Raw genomic sequence first — 5,881 nt, forward strand, 5'->3', positions numbered from 1 at the left:
CGGAGACGGCTCCGCGTGGCCGTGAGGAGCGCGCCTGGCTGACGGGAACGCGCCGGAGACGGCTCCGCGTGGCCGTGAGGAGCGCGCCTGGCTGAAACGGAAGCGCGCCGGGGGCGGGGCTTCTTGCGGCGGGTTTTCTCAGGCGCGCACTAATGGCGACAGCCTTATTGCTGCTGTCGGCGCCGCTGCTTGTTGCTTCCTTAGGAGGCGCGGAGACGGCAGGAACTAGGTGGGCGTTCACCTGATAATCCAGCGTCTACCTGTTTCTTTCTATGCCTCCTGTGCTCTTCCTTGGAGAGATCTTGCATCCTGTCAGTGAACTTCCCCTGAGCCTTGTCATCTGAAGAGTGACTGTTAAAAGAAACTTGCCCGCCCTTTGCGTTCTTTAAAACGCTCTCTACAAAGGCCACTTTCTTTTAGAGGATTTATTTATTGGCTTGTGTATGTATTTGGGGTGGTGGTGGTGAGACAGTATTTCTTTATGTACCCTGGCTGTCCTTGAACTCATACTGTAGACCAGGCAGGCCTGGAACTCAGAGATCTGCCTTCGGATAGGATTTATAGGACTTCGGGATGCCCCTTATTCTTCTTACAGCAAGGTCAGGCGTATACTCTTTAAATACCCGGTCTTTGTCCTCTAAATGATTTGCAGAACTGCTTGTAATCACTACGTAGTCAAAATACCAGCTGCTCTGACATACCATTTTTAGTGAAGCGTATCTTCTCCAGATTCCCACATTTTCACAGCCTCAGCCTGAGCCTGGAAGCATCCATTCCCCTCTCCTTTTTTTTTTTTTTTTTTTTAAGCATCCCCTTTCCTTTTTGCCACTCCAGAAAGTACATTGATGGTGGAATAAATAAAATGTCTGTGATGTCCTGTGTGGTTCACTGTCTCCTCTATTGTTGGTTGATCCCATTTTCCTACTCACACGTCTTTTTAGCCTTATTTAGCCTTACTTATTTTTCCCTATAGAGGAAACACACATGCATGCGCGCGCGCACACACACACACACACACACACACACACACACACACACGCTCGTACATGGGGGTGGGGGTTGGGGAGAGAATAAGACTTTGTCTAGCCGGGCTTGTTGGCGCACGCCTTTAATTCCAGCACTTGGGAGGCAGAGGTAGGCGGATTTCTGAGTTCGAAGCTAGCCTAGTCTACAGAGTGAGTTCCAGGACAGCCAGGGCTACACAGAAAAGCCCTGTCTCAGAAAAAAACCAATCTAGCTAATCTAGGCAACTATTGCAGATTTCATCGATTTTCCTCTATACAATAGTCTCTTTTTCGTTGTTGTTTTTGTTTTGTTTTTGAGACAAGGTCTGTGTAGCTCTGACTATCCTGGAATTCACTAGGTAAACCAGCTAAAGAGATTGACCTGCCTCGGCCCTCTGAGTACTAGGATTAAAGGTATGTGCCACTTTGCCCAGGTACAATGGTCTCTTAAATCTAAATCTAGAGCTGTTTTTCGAGATGGAACTATAGTTTCTTACATCCCAGACAAAGTCTTGCAGCTTATTTTAAGTTTGTTTTTCTGACTTTTTCACATTTGGCCTAAGGCAATGGATCGTTACAATGGGCCATCCCTTCCCACCCATTGCAATAATCTTTCTACACAGAATCTAGATTTACACATGGGCGCGGTGGCAGACACTTTAATCTCTGCACTCTGGAGGCAGAGGAAGGCAGATCTGAGTTCGAGGGAGAGAGAGAGAGAGAATCTAGATTTACCTAAACTGGGATTTGCTTTTGTTTGTTTTTGTTTTTGTTTTTGTTTTTTGAGACAGGGTTTCTCTGTGTAGCCCTGTCTGTCCTGGAACTCACTTTGTAGACTAGGCTGGCCTCGAACTCAGAAATCCGCCTGCCTCTGCCTCCCAAGTGCTGGGATTAAAGGTGTGCTTGTTTTTTGTTTTTTGTTTTTGTTTTTGTTTTTGTTTTTGTTTTTGAGACGGGGTTTCTCTGTGTAGCCCTGGCTGTCCTGGAACTCACTTTGTAGATCAGGCTGGCCTTGAACTCAGAAATCGGCCTACCTCTGCCTCCAATGGGATTAAAGGCGTGGACCCCCACTGCCAGGCCAGGATTTGCTTTTTATTTGACAGTGCCTGGAGTATTTAGAGTATTTAGATTGGGTTCTCCTGCCAACCATACCTACCCAGGTAAAAGCAATTTGGGATTCTTTTGAAGACCTACTGAGCAACTCAGGGATCCAGTGGTGAGTTTAGCTCCTGATCTCCTGTCCGTTACTTTCTTTACCAGCAGTTAAAGATTCATATCCACATAATGATGCAGATTTTAATATACACAATTATTTTATGTATATGTTACATAGAAAAATTGTTATATGTATAAATGTTATGTATTTAATAATTGTTAGTCTGGGGCATTCTCTACAGGAAACGTTTAGTTTGATGCAGCCAGTATATATATATACTGTATACTTGGAGGTTTAAAAAATTTTCTACATGTATATGTATGGGTGTTTTCCCTGCTTAAGTGATCTTCCTGTGTCAGTCTGTCAAATATTAGTATCATAGGTGTTTACCTCTGTCCAGGCACTTCTCTGATCCTTCTATGAGGATCTAGTATTTTATCCTTTTGTCCCTAGCCTAGTCCTATTATAGGGTTTGTTCTAATAGCAATAGAAAAAAACTTTCCCGTGTCAAAAGTTGATTTACACAGCTGGGTGTGGTGGTACCTTGGGAGGGTACAGAATAATGTAAGTTTAAGACCAGTCTGGTCTTGTAGGACCCGGACCCTCGGTCAGTGGTACTTCAAGACACTCCTGAGTGAGACCAAGAAGCAGACCTATGCAGAAGCAAGAGGTTTATTTTCGAGCACATCCGGGTGGCCGTCCTTTGATTAGTCCCTCAAGGCAAGTGACTAGGTGACCCCAAATGGCTATTTCAAGCAATTTTTTTATACTTTTTAGGGGCACAGGTTACATCAGCAAGGTTGCATACAGTTCAAACTTTTTTTTTTTTTTTTTTCCGAGACAGGGTTTCTCTGTGTAGCCCTGGCTGTGTAGCCACCACGCCTGGCTACAGTTCAAACTTACTGGTTAAGCATATCGACTTTAAATCTACTGGCTAGCGAGCATGAGTTCTACCCTGGACTTTCCAGAGGGTCAGGTACCTGTCAGAACATTCTGAGAATTTTTTTACTCAAGAATGTTGCTGTGGGTGGAGAATGAACTTGGCTTAGCCTTGACTCCAGGGTGGGAGGGGGAAGCTATAAGGAGGGTGTGGTACTGGAAAACCCCTTAGGGTCCCTCACTATTTCTCTTTAAAATTTTAGTTTGTATCCACTGAGATGTCACTCTGCCCAGAGTATACTTTTACCTGTGCCATTTACTTCAGAAAATTATATTTCCTTGTTTGGTTGAATAAGATTGGGACAAATCAGTTTGTCATTGTGTATAATCTTTTCAGTTAAACTGGATTTGGGCCGGGCGGTGATGGCGCATGCCTTTAATCCCAGCACTCGGAAGGCAGAGGCAGGCGGATTTCTGAGTTCGAGGCCAACCTGGTCTATAAAGTAAGTTCCAGGACAGCCAGGGCTACACAGAGAAACTGTCTCAAAAAAAAAAAAAAAAAAAAAAACCTTCTGGATTTGGTTTGTTGCTGTTTTATTTTGTTTAAGAATTTTGCTTTAGTTGTTTGATGGTGGCACAGGCCTTTAATCCCAGCACATGGGAGAAAGAGGTAGACAGATCTCTGAGTTTGAGACCAGTGTGGTCTACAGAGCAAGTTCCTGGACAACTAGGGCTACACAGAGAAACCCCCATCTCAAAAATCAAACAAACCAATATATTAAAAAAAAGAATTTTGCTTTCTTTTTTCTTTTTTTCTTTATTTATTTTTACAAAGGATATTCTATAGTTCTTGTGAAGTTTTCATTTGAGTATGTTGTTAAAACAATGTTGTTCCCATACAACAGGTCAGAAAATATTTCTTCCTTTCTTATTTTTTCTAAAGATTTATTTACTATTATACATAAAGTACACTGTAGCTGTCTTCAGACACACCAGAAGAAGGCATCAGATCTCATTACAGGTGGTTGTGAGCTACCATGTGGTTGCTAGGATTTGAACTCAGGACCCACTGAGTTTAGTTTTTTGAGACAGGGTTTCTCTGTATCCTTGGCTCTCCTGGAATTCACTCTGTAGACCAGGCTGGCCTCAAACTCAGAGATCCGCCTGCCTCTCCTTTCTTATTTTTAAAAGTTATGTGCACGTGTGTGTCTGTATGTGTGAGTGCAGGAGTCTGTGGAATCCAGATGAAGGCATCATATCCCCTAGCACTTTAGTTCAGGAGTTTTTTGTTTTTTTTTTTAAAGATTTATTTATTTATTTATTATGTGTAAGTACACTGTAGATGTCTTCAGACACTCCAGAAGAGGGCATCAGATCTTATGGATCTGATCTTATGGATCTTATGGATGGTTATGAGCCACCATGTGGTTGCTGGGATTTGAACTCCGGACCTTCGGGAAGAGCAGTCGGGTGCTCTTAACCAATGAGCCATCTCACCAGCCCCCCCCCCTTTTTTTTTTAATCCATTTGGCTTGGGTGCTAGAAACTGAACTCAGGTCCTCTGTCTGCGATTTTCACCTCCCAGCCTCCTCCACCTTTCTTGTTTCTGTGACAGGGTCTTATTATGTAGTTTAGGCTGGCCTCCAATGGGAGAGCCTCCTCTTTGATTAGGGATTCAATTTCTCATTAGACTAGGTCTGTGGTTTGGTCTCCTGAGGCTGACACTAACCAGGAAAAGCTTTGGGGGAAAGGCTTTGCTTAATTCGGTTTACAATCCTAGGCCACAGTCCATCACTGAAAGAAGTCAGGGCAGGAACTCAAGCAGGAACCATGGCTGAATTCTGCTCACTGGCTAGCTCTCTGGCTTGTTCTCTGTAAGCTTTCCAATACAGTCAGGGCTTCCTGCATGGGGATGGTCCTACCAACAATGGGCTGAGTCAAGACAGTTCTCCGAGGACCTGTGGCCTAAAGCTGATCTGCCCAAGGCAGTTCTTCAACTGAAGGTCAATCAAGCCAGCAACCCAAGGTTATGTGAAGTTGACCAGAAAAAGTAGTCAGGTCTATTTACACTTTTGTTTCCATCTCCTAGATTCTTAATTTTTCTTTTGAATCAGCTTTGGAGGTTTGTATATTTTAATAATTTGTTGGTCTGGAGAGATGGCTCAGTGGTTAAGAGCACTGACTGCTCTTCCAGAGGTCCTGAGTTAAATTCCCAGCAACTGCACGGTGGCTCACAACCATCTATAACGAGATCCAATGCCCTCTTCTGGTGTGTCTGAAGACAACTACAGTGTATTCACATACATAAAATAAAGAAAAAAAAGAAAAAAAATAATTTGTTCTTCTGTTATATATTTGTACGTAGTTGTTCACAGTATTTTTTTTTTTTTTGAGACAGGATCTCATAGATCTCTTGCTGGCATTCCAAAGTTGCCTTGTAACCAAGGATGAGTATCTGACCCTCCCTAGTCCACCTCCTTGGTGGTGAGACTGCTTATGTGGTGCTAGAGAAGGAACCTGGGGCTTTTTGTATGTAAGCAACAACTACCATCTGAGTTGTATTGCAGAGCCTCAGCGGGTTTTAAGCATCAGGGTTTTCTGGTGTTGCTCAGGCAGACCCTGAACCACTCTGGCTCACTTTACTCTCTAGCTTGAACTACAGCCCATCCAGGAGGACTGAATTTTTAATTTTGCAAATTTAAGTTATGCGTGGCTAGGAAACACACTGAACAGCACACAAATCTCGTGTGTCAAATCATAAATTTTGCCTTGTAACTTAGTGTTTCTTCACATGCATCAAGCTTAGAAATAGTCTAATACTTAATAGTCTTTTTTTTTTTTT

Source organism: Mus pahari, chromosome 7 (genome assembly GCF_900095145.1).
Source record: "Mus pahari chromosome 7, PAHARI_EIJ_v1.1, whole genome shotgun sequence".
Lineage (NCBI taxonomy): Eukaryota > Metazoa > Chordata > Mammalia > Rodentia > Muridae > Mus > Mus pahari.